This window comes from Heptranchias perlo, chromosome 15 (genome assembly GCF_035084215.1).
Source record: "Heptranchias perlo isolate sHepPer1 chromosome 15, sHepPer1.hap1, whole genome shotgun sequence".
Lineage (NCBI taxonomy): Eukaryota > Metazoa > Chordata > Chondrichthyes > Hexanchiformes > Hexanchidae > Heptranchias > Heptranchias perlo.
In genome coordinates this window covers 27719761-27739722 of record NC_090339.1, presented here as the reverse complement: position 1 = coordinate 27739722, position 19962 = coordinate 27719761, and the positions used below count along the sequence as shown (strand labels likewise).

The window sequence follows — 19962 nt, the reverse complement described above, 5'->3', positions numbered from 1 at the left end:
AAGGTGTACAGTGGTGTTCTCCGGGGTTGGTACTAGGAGCACCGCTTTTCTTGATATATATTAATGACTTGGACTTCGGTGTACAGGGCACAATTTCAAAATTTGCAGATGGCACAAAACTTGGAAGTGTAGTGAACAGCGAGGAGGATAGTGATAGACTTCAAGAGGATATAGACAGGCTGGTGGAATGGGCAGACACGTGGCAGATGAAATTTAAGACAGAGATGTGCAAAGTGATACATTTTGGTAGGAAGAATGAGGAGAGGCAATATAAACCAAAGGGTACAATTCTAAAGGGGGGTGCAGGAACAGAGAGACCTGGGGATGTGCACAGGTCTTTGAAGGTGGCAGGGCAGGTTGAGAAAGCGGTTAAAAAAGCATACGGGATTCTGGGCTTTATAAATAAAGGCATACAGTATAAAAGCAAGGAGGTTATGATGAACCTTTATAAAACACTGGTTTGGCCACAACTGGAGTATCATATCCAATTCTGGGCACCACACTTTAGGAAGGATGTGAAAGCCTTAGAGAGGGTACAGAAAAGATTTACTAGACTGGTTCCAGGGATGAGGGACTTCAGTTACGTGGATAGACTGAAGAAGCTGGGGTTGTTCTCCTTAGAGCAGAGGAGATTTGATAGAGGTGTACAAAATCATGAGGAGTCTAGACAGAGTAGATAGAAAGAAATTCTTCTCATTGGAGGAAGAGTCAAGAACCAAAGGACACAGATTTAAGGTGACTGGCAAAAGAACAAAAGGCGACATGAGGAAAAGCTTTTTTACGCAGCGAGTGGTTATGATCTGGAATGCACTGCCTGAAAGGGTGGTAGAGGCAGATTCAATCGTGGCTTTCAAAAGGGAACTGGATAAATACTTGAAGGGAAAAATCTGCAGGGCTACAGGGAAAGGGCGGGGGAGTGGACTACTTGGATTGCATTTGCAGAGAGCCTGCACAAGCTCGACAGGCCAAATGGCCTTCGACTATCCTGTAACCATTCTTTGATTCCATGATTCTAAAGTAAGTGGCAAGTTTTATGTTGCTCCTCTGTAAACGAGCCACAAACAATGTGTTGCATCACAGATTACATAGCAACATATACAATGTATGCTATTGCCCTGTAAATATACAAAAAAATAAAACCCTATGTTATTCCAGCTTAAGACATGTGAGAGAAGGGAACATCAGCTCAAAATATGTGATCCAATTGTGTTGTCTATGAGCATGTGCTATAGCAACCAAAGTAAACCCAAATGTTACAAAGCAAAATAAAGATACTCTTACAAACTTCCCCCTTGGATGTCTTACTTAACTAAGCAATTATACCACAAAATCAAAGAAAAGTTAGAAATTTTCCTGGTGATACCAGTCAACAACACACTTCCTGCTTATTGCAAACATCCTACCTCTGGATAGCCGGGCCCATTTTTCATCTAGACATCTTGAATCAGTTTTCTTTAACTTTTTAGAAATCGCTGTTCAAAAAAAAGAGAGATAGTTGCATGATGGAAGAGTTGATACACAACAAAACATCAGGAAAATATAGTCCACATTATCTATATTGCACATCATTTTACTTATTGCTATCTAACAGTTTAACACCGTTCTCAAGCAGCTCATCTACCAGATTCTGCCATCATTTCCCATATCTTGTGATTCTTTCAGCTACCATTACTCCATAGCTCTGAAGTCCAGCTCTGGAAAATCACCTTGATCGCACTGGCACCAGATTTGCTTAACATTATCAGAGATTGTTTGGCACTGGAATATCATTTGTTGTCACGGAAATTGGGGCATATTCCGTTTCTACCAGGTTTCCACTTCATAATGGCAGTGCTCCATTTCTGGTCAGGTGTGGGGCCTTCTGACCGTGTGTGCCAATGCTGTTAGGAACTCATTATCATATATTGGTGTAGGAGTGCCTAAATCCTATTTTTAACATCCCCATTGACCCAAGGATAATTCACGATGAGATATAAGAGTCATACCTACTGCCAGCATCAGCTGATACTGGTGGAAGTGCTACATTTTGGAGTCTGCAGTCTGGAGAAGTTTTTAAAACTAATTTCTGGACTTACAAGAGAACTTTTGGAGTAGATTTCTTTGCATTGCACCTGGACAGAGTTGACCTGCCTCTGACAGCCTGAAGGTTTGTGAGGCCACTGAGAAATGTTTGCACCCAGACAAAGAAAAGGCACTGAGTTACAATTATATGATTCCCAACAGGAATTCCCTTGTTGGAGGAGAAGGAACAGCACAAGATGGAGGAAAGGAGAGTGAAACACCATTTGAAAAAGAGGCACCTTGCAAGATATTACCACTCCCCCACGAAGAATCTAGAAGACACACAGATCTTATAAAGATCTTAGTGAGGAGCTCTGCATGAGAAGAGTCCACTTCACCAAAGAATGAGGAGAGGCAATATAAACCAAAGGGTACAATTCTAAAGGGGGGTGCAGGAACAGAGAGACCTGGGGATGTGCACAGGTCTTTGAAGGTGGCAGGGCAGGTTGAGAAAGCGGTTAAAAAAGCATACGGGATTCTGGGCTTTATAAATAAAGGCATACTACCTTCTGCATGAAGAACAGTCTGGACAGCTCTGCTTGTAGCAGTAAAAGTTACATGGCACTCACATTTTATTCCAGCAGCAACTTTCAAGGAGTCACATGATCTTGTATGATATCACCCAAGGTACCAGACAGGCATACATTTGTCAAGTCACTGAGACCATTTTTATGAGAGCAGGGAAATTCATTCAGCTTGGCAGGACAGAGGTTACTCGTTTCGCAGGCTGTCCATTTCTCAACGTGATTGGTTGGGCAGCCCGTCAATCATACTAAAATGAGACCTGGGAGTTAAAATCACCCAGGCCTCATGTTGGCGACATCATGCGGGCTTGCCGCTTGCCCGGTCCCCCACCTGTCTGATTCCAGCCCTGTGTTCAAATTGGGGCTAAATTGTTTTATCAATTTGCTGGGTTCCCTAAAGCACAGAATACAATAGATGGCACTCACATGGAGAGTTCCTACAGTAATCTCCCCAAACTTTCTGAATAAAAAGGGTTTTGTCTTGTTGAATGTACAGATCATATAATTGCCACTCAGATGCCTTCATCACAGTATTCTTTCTGAGTAAAGGAAAAGGTTGTACATAACCAAAGACAAAGGAACCCAACTGGCAGAAGAACAAGTACTTTCTACTCAGGGAAACTTTGCAGCTCCTTGGAATGTACACATGAGAGACTCTGGGAGATGGGAAAGTAGAAGGCAACATTCCAGGAGCAGGTTATTGAAGTTCAGGCAATGGAGAGCACAGTTTGTTTCAGCTTCACGCGGAATATCAAAGTATTTAAATAGGCACTGACTCAGCACCATTTCTACAAAGATCCATGTGATTGTTCATACAGCTGAAGATGTTTTGGTGTTTTTAACATTATAGAGGGATTAGAGCAAGAGAAAACCTGTCAGAAGCGGCTGGATACTTCAGGTTGCACAACCTCTGCCCCTCATCATCAACCTGATCATGGTATCCTATGTGCTCCAGCACCAGCCCAGGGATACCCTATCGGTAGGAAGTAGTTGGCAAGTCAGAAGGGTTTTCACAGGATGAAATACTGAGCACTAGTGAACACGAGGACCTGGGAGTGGAAGAAGGGGAAGAATGCTATTCCTCCACAGAGGGGGGAGAAATTTCCACCCTCAGCTGAAGACCTAAGGGACACAGATCTCAGGGGGCTGGTCTTCAAAGAGGAATGATTGGGGAGCATCGATCTCATGTGCAGGCAATGGAGACAATTTCCATGCTTACGGTTGAGATGATCGGTAAACAAGAGAAATCCACTGCAGGCATCTGCAGCACAATGAATGAAGTTTCTCATTCCATGCAGAACAACCTGAAGAGTAAGGCAGTCCAGGAGATATCTGCAGCAACAAAGCACCAGGAGGAGGTACTAAGGACAGTGGGGGCTTCCGGAATGGCAACTACCACAGCCTCAATAGATGCCTTGAAGACAGCCTTAACATGACGCTTTCACAGAGCTTCCAAGACTATTCAGTCTGTTCTTACACCAACTGGTAGCAACTTCTAGTCTGTGCCCAGCATCAATGGGCTACAAGGAGTGGTAACAAATGTTGCTGTCTCTCATGGGAATGACAATGAGCCTACATATGTAAGGCTCATCCAATGTCAGCAAAAGAGGATGCTTCAGATTTGGGCCTAGTACCTCTTGACTAAGCAAGAGAAAGGATGCCAGAAGTGGGGCCATTGAAGATAGCAGCTTCACTGAGATGAGAGTCATCTCAGTCCTCGAAGGCTTCAGTGGAAATGTCCCAGCTACCCACCTCTCAACTTCCAATTGCTCAGAGCACACAGCATAGAAGTAAGAGATTAGGAGCATGAGTTAATAAAAATGTAGGCATAAGGGGAACTACAGTGGTTAGTATTAGTCGGGAGTCTTTGACATTACTGTTATAATATGCAAAATATTGCACTGAAAAGTGAAAATGGACTACATGGACTCCAGATTTCATTTTTCTGCTCGCATGCAACTTAGTGGATGAATGGATAAAGAGTGAGAATATGAGATTTCTGCCACTAAGACAAGGTCTTTGGGAATGCAAATCTAAATGAGATAATTGGGAGTATGGGGGTGAGGGAAAGATTTTTATTTCTCCAAACAACTTTTTTTTTAATTGAAAGATGATGCCTTCGTTTTTGGCTGCATGCTGTTGTATCTCTTGCTGCACCTCCTCCTCCTTCCTGTGCAACCTCCTCCTGCTGTAGGGATGGAGAGCCAATTTCCTCTTCTTCATCGTCACCCTCTTCAGCTTCAGGAATTAATAATCCTTTCTGTACTGTAATATTAGGCAGCAAGCAGTAAGTTATCATACTTCTGAACGCTCTTGCTGAGTTCTACTGCTGGACTTGACCACATCTGTTCAGGTACCTAAATTAAGACTTCAGAATGCCAATAGTCTGCTCTATCACACTTCTTGCAGGCCAATGGGCCCCATGATACTTGTTCTCCCTTCTATCCGCCATATCGGAGTCTTTAGTCATCACTGCAGCGGATATCTCTGATCACCAATCAACCACCCTGAAAGAAAGTTTGGAGCCATCAGGACAGGCATGGAGGATTGGTGTATGATAAAAGCATCATGGCAACTTCTTGGAAAGTGAGCATTAACATGCAGGATAAGGTGATTGGTATCACACACTAACTGGACGTTGATAGAATGGAAACCTTTTCTATTAATGCAATTTAGGGGGTTGGCCAATGGGACTTTCAAGACCACAGATGTTCCATCAATTGCTCCCTGAACCTGGCAGGAATCCTGCCAGTCTATAGAATGGGACTGCTCATTCTCTTTGTTTTGCAAGTTCCATTAAGAAGCTTATGAACTGCATGGCCTACCTGAAAAGAGCATCAATGGCCTGACGAATGTGACAAAGGTCACCAGAGACTGCCTGGAAAAATCTAGTAGCAAAAACATTCAAGGCATTGGTCACTTTCACTGCCACAGATAATGCTGTGCTCCTCATTGAGTTAGGATGCATCTTCATCCAACAGCTGGCATAACCCTCCAAAAGCCTCCGGGTTGGGCAGGGGGGTGGGGGGGGGGTGAGAAGTGCAGCAGTTTGAGGTACAGACAGGCAGAGAATTTTAAGTAAGACTTTCCAGGACTGTAAACCCTGTGTTGGAAACAAATGTCTTCTCTGATGCCTCATTCTAAGTTCCTCTAATCTAGCCTCTTCCATTTTCTCATGCTCCACCTCTTTATAACATAGGAAGAGAGGGATTCCTACTGGGAAAGCCATTTGCTCAGTTGAAAAATTAATTTTCTCTAGCACTCACGATAAATGATAGGAGACGTGTTCAGAGATAATCCAGAGCACATAACAGCAAAACACCATGTCCAGAAAAAGTTTCATAAAGAGTCAGAAATTGCGCGGAGATCTTGGCCACCCTGACCTGCCTCTATTTACTTGCAGCAGGGTGGGCTCGGGACACGCAGTAATGATGACTGGAAGCTTTACTGAGGAAAATTCTGGTGTACATTTTTTGGGGCAGGACTGTGGCACCCATTTCCCTCCTTTTTGTGGATGCAAAACTGCCTGAAAACAGCATTTATGCATGTAAGGGGAGACTTGATGCATTTATGAGGGAGTTGGGAATAGAGAGATACGAGGGCAGGGTGGAAAGAGGTAATTAATATGGGAGGAGGCTCACGTGGAGCACAAACATCGATATAGATCAATTGGGCTGAATGGTCTGATTCTGTGCAATAGATTCTGAGTAATTCTATGTAATTCATGATCCCACTACCTGGTGAAGCTACAACTCAGGACTACATGCATGCTAAACAGCAGAAGCAACATGCTATAGACAGAGCTAAGCGATTCCACAACAAACGGATCAGATCAAAGCTCTGCAGTCCTGCCACATCCAGTCGTGAAAGGTGGTGGACAATTAAACAACTAACGGGAGGAGGAGGCTCTGCAAACATCCCCATCCTCAATGATGGTGGAGTCCAGCACGTGAGTGCAAAAGACAAGGCTGAAGCATTTGCAACCATCTTCAGCCAGAAGTGCCGAGTGGATGATGCATCTAGGCCTCCTCCCGTTATCCCCACCATCACAGAAGCCAGTCTTCAGCCAATTCAATTCATTCCACGTGATATCAAGAAATGGCTGAGTGCACTTGATGCAGCAAAGGCAATGGGCCACCGACAACATCCCGGCTGTAGTGCTGAAGTCTTGTGCTCCAGAACGAGCTGTGCCTCTAGCCAAGCTGTTCCCGTACAGCTAAAATACTGGCATCGACCCGACAATGTGGAAAATTGCCCAGGTATGTCCTGTCCACAAAAAGCAGAACAAATCCAATTCGACCAATTACCGCCCCATCAGTCTACTCTCAATCATCAGCAAAGTGATGGAAGGTGTCGTTGACCGAGTGTGGCACCAAGGAGCCCTAGTAAAATTGAAGTCAATGGGAATCAGGGGGAAAACCTGGCACTTGTCTGACGCGAATGTTACTTGCCACTGATCAGCCCAAGCCTGGATGTTGTCCAGGTCTTGCTACATGCGGGCTCGGACTGCTTTATTATCTGAGGGGTTGTGAATGGAACTGAACACTGTGCAATCGTCAGCGAACATCCCCATTTCTGACCTTATGATGGAGGGAAGGTCATTGATGAAGCATCTGAAGATGGTTGGGCCTAGGACACTGCCCTGAGGAACTCCTGCAGCAATGTCCTGGGCTGAGATGATTGGGCTCCAACAACCACTTCCATCTTCCTTTGTGCTAGGTATGACTCCAGCCACTGGAGATTTTTCCCCCTGATTCCCATTGACTTCAATTTTACTAGGGCTCCTTGGTGCCATACTTGGTCAAATGCTGCCTTGATGTCAAGGACAGTCACTCTCACCTCACCTCTGGAATTCAGCTTTTTTGTCCATGTTTGGACCAAGGCTGTAATGAGGTCTGGAGCCAAGCGGTCCTGGCGGAACCCAAACTGAGCATCGGTAAGCAGGTTATTGGTGAGTAAGTGCCGCTTGATAGCACTGTCGACGACACCTTCCATCACGATGCTGATGATTGAGAGTGGACTGTTGGGGCGGTAATTGGCTGGATTGGATTTATCCTGCTTTTTGTGGACAGGGCAATTGATGAAGCATTGATGAAGCCTGGGCAATTTTCCACATTGTCGGGTCGATGCCAGTGTTTTAGCTGTACTGGAACAGTTTGGCTAAAGGCGCAGCTCGTTCTGGAGCACAAGTCTTCAGCACTACAGCCGGGATGTTGTCGGGGCCCATAGCCTTTGCTGTATCCAGTGTATTCAGCCGTTTCTTGATATCACGTGGAGTGAATCGAATTGGCTGAAGACTGGCTTCTGTGATGGTGGGGATGTCGGGAAGAGGCCAAGATGGATCATCCACTCGGCACTTCTGGCTGAAGATGGTTGCAAAGCCTCCTCCTCCCATTAGTTGTTTAATTGTCCACCACCATTCACGACTGGATGTGGCAGGACTGCAGAGCTTTGATCTGATCCATTGGTGGTGGAATCGCTTAGCTCCGTCTATAGCATGTTGCTTCCGCTGTTTAGCATGCATGTAGTCCTGAGTTGTAGCTTCATCAGGTTGGCACTTCATTGAACCAGGGTTGATCCCCTGGCTTGTTGGTAATGGTGGAGTGAGGAATATGCTGGGCCATGAGGTTACAGATTGTGCTGGAATACAATTCTGCCCAGTTTTGAGCTCCTAGATCTGTTCTGAATCTATCCCATTTAGCACAGTGGTCGTGCCACACAACATGTTGGTTGTTGTCCTCAGTGCGAAGACGAGACTTCATCTCCACGAGGACTGTGTGGTGATCACTCCTACCATACTGTCATGGACAGATGCATTTGCAACAGGTAGATTGGTGAGGATGAGGTCAAGTAAGTTTTTCCCTCGTGTCGGTTTGCTCACCACCTGCCACAGGCCCAGTCTGGCAGCTATGTTCTTCAGGACTCGGCCAGTAGTGGTGCTACCAAGCCACTCTTGGTGATGGATATTGAAGTCCTCCACCCAGAGTACATTCTGTGCCCTTGCTACTCTCAGTGCTTCCTCCAAGTGGTGTTCAACATGGAGAAGGACTGATTCATCAGCCGAGGGAGGGCTTAGGTGGTAATCAGCAGGAGGTTTCCTTGCCCATGCTTGGCCTGATGCCATGAGATTTCAAGGGGTCCAAGAGTCAATGTTGAGGACTCCCAGGGCGCCACTATTTCCAACTGTACCGCCACCTCTGGTGGGTCTGTCCTGCCGGTGGGACAGGACATACCCAGGGATGGTAATGGAAGAGTCTGGGACGTTGGCTGAAAGGTATGATTCTGTGAGTATGGCTCTGTCAGGCTGTTACTTGACTAGTCTGTGGGACAGCTCTCCCAATTTTGGCACAAGTCTCCAGATGTTAGTGAGGAGGACTTTGCAGGGTCGACTGGGCTTGGTTTGCCTTTGTTGTGTCCGGTGCCTAGTGGTCCGTCCAGTTTTATTCTCATTATGACTTTTTTTTAAGCGGGATTTTACAACTGAGTGGCTTGCTAGGCCATTTCAGAGGGCAATTAATAATCAACCACATTGCTGTGGGTCTGGAGTCACATATAGACCAGATCGGGCAAGGACAGCAGGTTTCCTTCCCTAAAGGACATTCGTGAACCAGATGGGTTTTTACGACAATCCGGTAGTTTCATGGCCACCATTACTGATACTAGTATTTTAATTCCAAATTTTATTTAATTAATTGAATTTAAATTCCCCAGCTACCATGGCAGGATTTGAACTCATGACTATTGATTATTAGTCTAGGCCTCTGGATTATTGGTCCAGTAACATAACCACTATGCTACCGTACACGTGTACAGCCTCCAACCTCATAGTCCCCCAACTTTGCACAGCCCGCTTCTACCTCCTTCCCAAAAACCCACAAACAGGACTGTCCTGGTAGACCTATAAGTTATTTTCCTGTGGAATTTATTTCCTCTTATCTCCTCCACTTTTTTCTCCCCTTGTCTAGTCCCTACCCACCTACATTCACGATTATTCTGACACCTTCTGCCACTTTAACAAAGTGCAGTTTCCTGGCCGTAACCATCTCCTATTCACCATGCATGGTCTCTCAACACCTCCATCCCTCAACCAGGATTGCCTGCGGGCATTCTGCTTCTTGCTTGAACAGCAGTCCAACCAATCTCCATCCACCACCATCCTCCTCCACCTGGCTGAACTTGTCCTCATCTTGAACAATTCTTCGTTTAACTCCACTCACTTCCTCCAGATAAAAGATGTCATTTTGGAAACCTGCATGGGTCCGAACTATACCTGTCATTTTGTAGGATACATTGAACATTCTTTATTCCAGTTACAAAATAGGAGCATGAGTAGGCCATTCGGTCCTTCGAGTTCTACTCAGGTCCACTCCCTGATCTCTTCTTCCATTACACAGATGACTGTGTTGGTGCTGTTTCTTCCTCTCACAATGATCTGGAGAATTTAATTAATTTTGCTTCAAATTACCACCCCTCCCATACCTAAATGTGATCCATCTCTGACTCTTCCCTTCCTGGACTTCTCCAACTTCATCCCTGAGGATAGGTTGTCCACTGACATCTATTACAAGCCCACCGATCCCCGCAACTTCCTTGATTATACTTCTTCCCATTCAACTTCCTGTAAGAACTATTTCCTGCTCCCAGTTTCTCCATCTCCATCACATCTGCTCTAATAACTCCATCTTCCACACCAGAGTTCCAAAATGTCTTCCTTTTTCCTCAGCTGAGGATTGCACTCCACTGTGGTAGATAGGTTCCTCAGCCGAGTCCAACTCATTTCAAGCCTTCGGTACTTTAGCCTTCATCCCCTCCCCTGCTCCCAGAATCACGATAGGGTCCCCCTTGTCCTCACCTTCCACCCCATCAATCTCTGTATTCAACCTTAAACATTCACTCCCTTCACCACTGGCGCACTGTGGCTGCAGTGTGTACCATCTACAGGATGCACTGCAGCAACTCACCAAGGCTTCTTCGACAGCACCTCCCAAACCCGCGACCTCTACCACCCAGAAGGACAAGAGCAGCAGGCACATGGAAACACCACCACCTGCACGTTCCCCTCCAAGTCACACACCATCCCGACTTGGAAATATATCGCCGTTCCTTCATCGTCGCTGGGTCAAAATCCTGGAACTCCCTTCCTAACAGCACTGTGGGAGGACCTTCACCACATGGACTGCAGCGGTTCAAGAAGGCGACTCACCACCACCTTCTCAAGGGCAATTAGGGACGGGCAATAAATGCTGGCCTCGCCAGCGATGCCCACATCCCATGAACGAATAAAAAAAAAGATCATGTTCCACCATTTCTACCAACTCCAAAATGATCCCACCACCAAACATGTTTTCCTCTCCCTTCCAGTTTCAGCATTCCGATGAGGCCATTCTCTCTGTGACACTCTAGTCCATTCTTCCATCACCCCTAACACCTGCTCTCCTTCTTATGCAAGTGCATGAGTTCACTGTTGCTTGCCACTTCAATTTTCCATCCCACTCCCATTCTGACCTCTCTGTCCTTGGCCTTCTATACCGTTCCAGTGAAGTTCAAGGAACAGCACCTCATCTTTCTACTGGGCACTTTACAATCGTCAGTACTTAATATTGATTTCAACAACTTCAGCTCCCATTTTCTCTATAAGAACAGGTGCTGACAAAGTAGGATGGGTGCATCAGAGCTTCCGGGGATGGAGAAGGAAGCGGTGGGTGCTTGGGATGGAGATTCCCCCCCATTAGCTTTCGGTTGGGTGGACTGCACCCCTGGTGTTGACTTGCCTTTTCCTTTCACTAAACTCGTGGGCTACTGGAGCCTATTCCACTTTGTCAGGTCTTCATGTTCCACCTCCCCAATTTAGTTAATCTGCTGTAACTATTTACACATTCTCTGGGTCTCGTACATGTGTTTTGTTTCTCTAATTTCTCTCATCATGCCTCTTTTTGACTCACTTTGTCTCATTTATCATCTGTCAGTTAACCACCTCCCTTTTCTTGTGTATGTTTTTCTTTTCTTCCCTCCTAACTGTGTTCCTTCTTATAAGCTGTCTCATCTGTAATATTCTGGTGAAGCATTAATATTTTTCTTTCTTTACAGATGCTGCCTGACTTGCTGAGTGTTTCCATCATTTTTTGTTTTTTTTAGATTTCTAGCATCAGCAGTGTTATGTTTTTTATGAGTTAATCCTTGCCTTGTTTAGGTATCTCTGCCAGAGTCACATAAGCTTTTCCTCCATTGTTTGGAGTCCACAGAAGTTGTCATTTTAATGTTGAACAGAAAGTGTAAAAGTGCTAAAGGTTATTTGCATTGCAGCTGCTAGCATTCATCAGTAAATCACAAATTAACTAAACACAGATCAAATAGAATTTCTTAAATACAGAGACATGGGCCCCGATATTAGCGAGGAGGCGGGTTGGCAGTGGGGTGGGTGATTGGGAGCGTGGTAAACCTGCATGAACCAAACTTACCGTTTCTGACGCGATTGCACATTGATTGATAGTGGTTAATGTCCTCTCTGGGTTTTGTGCCCGGCAGCTAGCCTGATTGACAGGCTGGCTGCCGTCAGGAGCTGCAACGTAACGGGGAGGGAGGGGGGGGGGGTGGGAAAGAGAGAGAGCCAGACATCATCCGACGCTGGACTGGAAGATTGGGGGGGTGGGGGGAGAGTGGAAGATTGGGGGGGGTGGGGAGAGAATGGAAGATCGGGTGAAGATCGGAAGGGTGAGATCGGGGGGGAAGATCGGGAGGGTGAGATCGGGGGGGGGGGAAGATCGGGAGGGTGAGATCGGGGCGACATGGGGGGGTGAAGAGGGGGACATCGGGGTGGGGGGGAGGGGGGGAGACATTGCGCATCGGAGCAAGTTTCAAAGGTCGGTGCATTTAGCGTTTTCACTTCATTGCATGTTTTTTATTTAATTTATTTAGTTTCTTTCTCACTGGTCCGGCCCTTCAAGTCTGGTTTCACCAGGCGTGAATCAGAAGGGGTGGGCAAGCTGCCCAGGTAAGTTAAAAAATCTTTCTAATCATTTCATCTGTCACAGGTAAAGTGCCTTAAGTACCTCAATGAGGTACATTTAGCTCTTTAACTGTCATCCCGCCAGCTTTAATTACCGGCGGGACTTCCGGTTTCGGGTCGCCCGTGTGCACACAGGTGGGTCCCTGAGAAAGTCGGAAGCTGGTGGGTTGGAGCCGGCTTCCGAACCCGAATGGGATTTGCGCGATTTTCGGAACCTCACCGCCCCCAACACACCCACATTTGCCTCCTAAAATCACCCCCATAGTTGGCTGACACCATTTTAAACAGACCACTGTGCATTTCATTCCAGTTGATGGGGAAGGGATGGGAAGGTAGGGGGGTGGAACTAGAATTGTCACCTTTTTTAATGTCAGATTCACTAAGTCCATCCCCTCGACATCGTTCATATTCTTCTTGTCGCACAATAAATTCATGTAGTTTTTGAATTTGATGGTCCATTTTCCTTTCAAATGATTCTTGCCTCTATCAAAATAAAATATATTATGATAGGGTTTCATTGTAGATAGACATGTGGATTTCTATTGATTGAATAAGTTGACAATATATTAACTGTAATTGTTTAGAAGAACCATCATTTTGTTCCATTTCTCCCTCTCCACATTTGTGCAGCCAATGGACGCAGATAATGAGTAAATGGGATAATATAATTGCGACTTTTGGCATAATGTTCCAGAAGACAACCTTAAGTGGTTTGGTGAGGACCATCTTCAATGGTAGTTTTTCACCCCTGTGTTCCACATCTAGATTTTCCAACCAAATCTGACAGACTGAATTTCTGATGGAAGCATAAGTGCAAATGTCAATCAAGGCTGCCATTTGAACTTGGATACTTTAGCTGTGTGCCCAACATTCTATTATAACTATGTTTAAGGGGAAGGTAAGTTTAAGGGGAATACTTGTTCAGGGTATTCTCCATAAATATGCAATATATTAATCAATCTTGCATGGCATTGCACATAGGGAGTCAAGACCAAATGCAGTATTCAGGTCAAGCAGGATTAAAGGGGAGAAGGATAATTGGGATAAAGGGAGAAAAGGGAAAAAGATGGAAGCAGATGAGGGGAGGAAGCAAGGGGTGGGGAAGGAGTTAGGGGTTGAGGAATGTAGAGAGGGAGGGGGAGGAGGACAGGAGAAGAGGGGAGGGGCACAGGGTAGAAGAAGGGTGGTAGGGGAAGGGGACGGGGGAGGAGGGCATGGAGGAGGGAGAACAGGGAAGGTGATGGTGATCGGGATGGGGCAGCAAATGAAGGGAGGGTCGCCCTGATTTGTATATCAACAGAATGGGGTGGGGGCAGGTTATGGTGTAAGGTAGTCTTCCTTCCTCCAAGGCCCTGAATTTCATAGCAGTTGGGGGGGGGGGGGGGTGGGATGGTGAGCTAAACTTTCCCTCTCCCAGGATCCTAAATTTTTGTCTGTGTGGAGGGATGGGGAATACAGGGGGTGGAGGGGGAGCTAAACATTCCTTCCCCCAAGGCACCAAATCTCTTTTCAGCTGGGCAGGGTTCTGTGAGCTAAACATTCTCTCCCCTGAGCGCCGCATTTCTACTCTTTCATGGGTGGGGAAGGGGGTTGGGCTTCCTCTCAGGCCCAATTTCCATCTTGGCAGGCAAGGTCTATTTATTCTCTTTAAAATGTCTTATATGCAAAATGGCCAAAACATGATCTGCCAGAGAGTTGCTCACAGGCAGTCAATAAGTGGGTGTTAAAGGAAGGCAAGACTTTCCAAAAAGGAACGGAAAAATTATAGTTTCTGGTGTTGGGGACGTACATAGGAACAGGAGTAGGCCATTCAGCCCCTCAAGCCTGTTCCCCCATTCAATGAGATCATGGCTGATCTGTATTCTAACTCCATTTACTCACCTTGGCTTCATATCCCTTAATAGCCTTGGCTAGCAAAAATCTATTGATCTCAGATTTAAAATTAATAATTGAGCTAGCATCTACTGCTTTTTGTGGGAGAGAGTTCCACACTCCTACCACCCTTTGCCTGAAGAACTGTTTCCTAACTTCTCCTCTGAATGGCCTGGCCCTGATTTTAAGGTTATGTCCCCTTGTCCCAGACTCCCCCACCAGTGGAAAAAGTTTCTCCCTATCTGCCCTTTTAATTCCTTTCAAAATCCTAAAAATCTCAATCAAATCACCCCTTAACCTTCTATATTCCAGGGAATACAAGCCTAGTTTATGTAATCTCTCCTCATAATTTAACCCTTGGAGCGCTGGTAACATTCCAGTGAATATGTGCTGCACTCCTTCCAAGGCCAATAAATCCTTTCTAAGATGCGGTGCCCAGAACTGTACACAGTACTCCAAATGTTGACGAACAATGGTTTTGTATAGCTGTAGCAAAAGTTCCTCCCCTTTATCTTCTAGCCCTCTAGGATTTGGGGATGGACCTTGACAACTGGGAGGGAAGAAGCTACAGATTGGGGCTTGATGGGGGGGCAGGGGAGGAGGAAGACAGCAGCAATCAGGACGGAGGGAGCTACAGATCAGGGCTTGATTGGGGGGGGGAGGAAGAGAGTGGCAATCGGGAGAGAGGGAGCTACAGATCGGAACTTACGACAGGGGAGGGGGGAGGTCGCCGATCATGGCAGAGGAACAGAGAGGCCGCGATTGACAAAAGGGAGGCCACGGGTTCCTTGAGGGGTCGGGGGAGAGCACTCCTGCTGCTTCCGCTGCCAGTTCGCTGCCAGGTTTCCTGAGCCCTGGGAAATCCGATTGGCAACTGTTAAATTTAAATCAGGCTTCCATTTGCACTGTGGGAGTCTGATTTAAATATGTTAATAAAGTGCCCTTTCTCTCGAGGGCGGTATACTCGCAGGCCACGAAACCCGCTGCCATAAAAAAGGCAATGGGCGCGTACTCAGCAGGTTGGGGACGTGTTCCCCGTTTTAAAATTTTTAACACTCACCGACACTGACCCTCTCCTGCCTGTTTGGGCGGGGTGGGGGGGGGCAGTGGTTGGTTAATATCGAGGCAGTGGTTCTTTCCATACATACAGCCTGACATCTGTGCATATTTCCTGTCTATAAAACTTCACTTACTGTTGTCAAATTTTTGCCATGCTTTTATTTCAAATTTTTTCCATTATAAACTCCCGTGTCCACCTTTATTAGATAACCTTGTCACACTATTATTACACTCTCTGACTTGTGGTGGTACTGTAGCGCCTCAGTTTTGCAGCTCCCAGATTCTTGGTCTGTACTGCACAGAAACAAACTCCTGTGCTGCAAACAACTCTAAGTTTCTGCTTCCTAAATAGTTCTATTTCACTGGTTTGCTGTTTAACAATAACTAATATCAAATTAACATATTGCATAAAAATAAGGAAAGAATGTATCATTTTAATGTGGGGGCTAAATTACATCTATATATCCTGGTCCAATTATTCCCTGCCCTCTAATTTCCCTTCCCTCCCTTTATCTGAAGACTACACTTGGTTTTGACTCAAATTTGTAAATCCACAGGAGATCAACTAGTTTATTATTAAAGTTTGCGCGGCACACTTCCTATTCACAAACGTTATTTCCTTTTGTTATAATTTTTGGTCACACATTTCTATGAACATTTACAACTGCAAATTGTTATGTCAACATTTCCCATTCAAAGGTATCAGCCTTGGCTTAGTGATAGCATTTTCACCTCTGAGTCATAAGGTAGTGGGTTCAAGGCCCGCTCCAGAGACTTGAGCACATAATCTAGGCTGACACTGTCAGAGGTGCCGTCTTTTTAATGAGACGTTAAACTGAGGTCCTGTCGGCCCTCTCAGGTGGACGTAAAAATACTCAATTGGAGGAGGGCCAATTTCAATGGGATGAGAACAGATATGGCCCGGGTAAATTGCAATCAAAGATTGGTAGGCAACACTGTAATTGAACAGGGGGCGGCCTTTAAAGAGGAGATGGTTCGGGTACAGTCTAAGCACATTGCCACGAGGCAGAAAGGTAGGGCAACTAAACCCAGTGCTCCCTGGATGACAAAAAAGATAGTGAACAAGATGAAACAGAAAAAAGGGGCAGATGACAGATGTCAGGTTGATAATACAAGTGAGAACCAGGCAAAATATAGAAAATTCAGAGGGAAAGTGAAAAAGGAAATAAGAGGGGCAAAGAAAGAGTATGAGAATAGACTGGTGGCCAACATAAAAGGGAATCCAAATGTCTTCTATAGGCATGTAAATAGTAAACGGGTAGTAAGAGGAGGGGTGGGGCCGATTAGGGACCATAAAGGAGATCTACTCATGGAGGCAGAGGGGATGGCTGAGGTACTAAATGAGTACTTTGCATCTGTCTTTACCAAGGAAGAAGATGCTGCCAGAGTCTCAGTGAAGGAAGATATAGTTGAAATACTGGATGGGCTAAAAATTGATAAAGAAGAGGTACTTGAAATGCCAGCTGTGCTTAAAGTAGGTAAGTCACCCGGTCCAGATGGGGTGCATCCTAGGCTGCTAAGGGAAGTAAAGGTGGAAATTGTGAAGGTACTGGCCATAATCTCCAAACATCCGTAGATATGGGGCTGGTGCCAGAGGACTGGAGAATTGCAAATGTTATACCCATGTTCAAAAAAGGGTGTAAGGATAAACCCAGCAACTATAGGCCAGTCAATTTAAACTTAGTCGTAGGGAAACTTTTAGAAATGATAATCCGGGACTGAATTAACAGTCACTTGGACATATGTGGATTGATTAGGGAAAGCCAGCATGAATTTGTTAAAGGCAAAGAGTATTTAACTAATCTGATAGAATTTTTTGATGAGGTAACTGAGGGCAATGCAGTTGATGTGGTGGAAATGGACTTTCAAAAGATGTTTGATAAAGTGCTGCACGGTAGCCTTTTCGTCAAGATTGCGGCCCATGGAATAAAGGAGGCAGTAGCAACATGGATACAGAATTGGCCAAGGGATAGGAAACAGAGAGTAGTGGTGAACGCTTGTTTTTCGGGCTGGAGGGAGGTGTACAGTGGTGTTCCCCCGGGGTTGGTACTAGGAGCACCGCTTTTCTTGATATATATCAATGACTTGGACTTTGGTGTACAGGGCACAATTTCAAAATTTGCAGATGGCACAAAACTTGGAAGTGTAGTGAACAGCGAAGAGGATAGTGATAGACTTCAAGAGGATATAGACTGGCTGGTGGAATGGGTAGACACATGGCAGATGAAATTTAAGGCAGAGATGTGCAAAGTGATACATTTTGGTAGGAAGAATGAGGACATGTAATATAAACAAGAAGGCACAACTCTAAAAGGGGTACAGGAACAGAGAGATCTGGGGGTATATGTGCACAAATCATTGAAGGTGGCAGGGCAGGTTGAGATAGCGGTTAAAAAAGCATACGGGATCCTGGGCTTTACAAATAAAGGCATAGAGTACAAAAGTATGGAAGTCATGATGAACATTTATAAAACACTGGTTCGGCCACAAATGGAGTATTGTGTCCAGTTCTGGGCACCGCACTTTAGGCGAGATGATGCAGAAGAGATTTACTAGAATGATTCGAGGGATGAGGGACTTTAGTTACATGGATAGACTGGAGAAGCTGGGGTTGTTCTCCTTGGAACAGAGACGGTTGTGAGGACATTTGATAGAGGTATTCAAAATCATGAAGGGTCTAGACAAAGTAGATAGAGAGAAACTGTTCCCATTGGTGGAAGGGTCAAGAACCAGAGGACATAGATTTAAGGTGATTGGCAAAAGAACCAAAGGTGACATGAGGAAAAACTTTCTGACGCAGCGAGTGGTTAGGATCTGGAAAGCACTGCCCGAGGGGGTGGTGGAGGCAGATTCAATCATGGCTTTCAAAAGGGATCTGGATAAGTACTTGAAAGGAAAAAATTTGCAGAGCTACGGGGGTAGGGTGGGGGAGTGGGACGAGCTGGATTGGTCTTGCATAAAGCCGGCGTGGACTTGATAGGCCAAATGGCCTCCTTCCGTGCTGTAATCATTCTATGATTCTATGATTATTTGGTCATATATCTCAATGCTGTTTCTGGGACCTTGCTGTGTACAAATGGACTGTCACGTTTCCCTACACTGACAATACTTTAAAAGCACTTCATTGGCTGTAAAGTGCTTTTGAGGTTGTTCAAGGCATTATATAAATGCAAGACCTTTCCTTTCCTTAATTTTGCTATTATCTGTCACAATGTAGTTACAGACACTGGCCACCAGGTGTTTTTGTGTAGCAAGTTTCTGAAATCTCTTTCCCAACTCTGTTGCCATCATATATATATATAAAAAAAACTTATATTCATCAACTGACTATGGGAATGCTTCATGTTGATACTGGATGAGACAATCTTAGCGTCCTTAAACTCACATTGCCATGTTTAAGAGCAAACCCCCATCCCCCGACCAAAACCTTATAGGAACAGATGTTGAAACATTTGCCTGAGGAAGGAGAAAATCTCCGAAAGCTTGTGAATTTAAAATAAAATTGCTGGACTATAACTTGGTGTTGTAAAATTGTTTACAATTATAGGAACAGGAGTAGGCCATTTAGCCCCTCGAGCCTGTTCCATCATTCAATGAGATCATGGCTGATCTGTGACCTAATTCCATATAATTGCCTTCGCCCCATATCCCTTAATACCTTTGGTTAACAAAAATCTATCAATCTCAGATTTAAAATTAACAATTCAGCTAGCACCAACTGTTATTTGCAGAAGAGAGTTCCAAACTTCAACCACCCTTCGCGTGTAGAAGTGTTTCCTAATTTCACTCCTGAAAGTCCTGGCTCTAATTTTTAGGGTATGTTCCCTAGTTCTAGACTCTCAACCAGCGGAAATAGTTTCTCTCCATCTACCCTATCAGTTCCCCTTAATATCTTGAAAACTTCGATCAAATCACCCCTTAATCTTCTAAATTCCGGGGAATACAACCCTAGTTTGTGCAATCTCTCCTCGTAATTTAACCCTTGGAGTCCAGTGAGGCATACCTTTCTAGCTCTCTCTTCCTTTGCTTTTCTTCTTCTCTTTTCCAGATTATATTCACTCTTTACATCTTCTTCAAGTCGCATCAAAACTGATCTCTCCTTGATATTCAATTCCTGATTGACACAATAAAACAGAAAGTCATAACTATTTAGTGGTAATTTTTTGTATGTATTGCATTTGTTCATTTCTGATGCAGCTGCACAGATGTGGCAAATAGACATAAGTGGAAGATTTGAGCTTGAAGAGGAGAATTAATAGTCAAAAGATATAGTACTAAATATTGTATAAAACTATTACTTAAATTTAATGTTTTGTATATGAATTTGGGTCTGCCATTGATATTTGCTTGGTTTCAGTGGCGTCAGTCACTCCCTTAAGCGATCTGGTTGCCTACTTTTTTTTTACAGCAGTTGGCTCC

The 19962-nt window shown here is 45.0% G+C and overlaps 1 long non-coding RNA gene across 1 annotated transcript; it reads right to left on the bottom strand.

Annotated features, from left to right (window-relative positions):
- Nucleotides 1-1403: 1403 nt before the first annotated feature.
- LOC137332712 (uncharacterized) lies at nt 1404-19640 on the bottom strand. The gene is made up of 3 exons (XR_010965721.1): nt 19547-19640; nt 12951-13074; nt 1404-1472 (listed from the first exon to the last, which is right to left on the bottom strand). It is a non-coding gene; the product is annotated as an uncharacterized lncRNA (long non-coding RNA).
- Nucleotides 19641-19962: the final 322 nt, after the last annotated feature.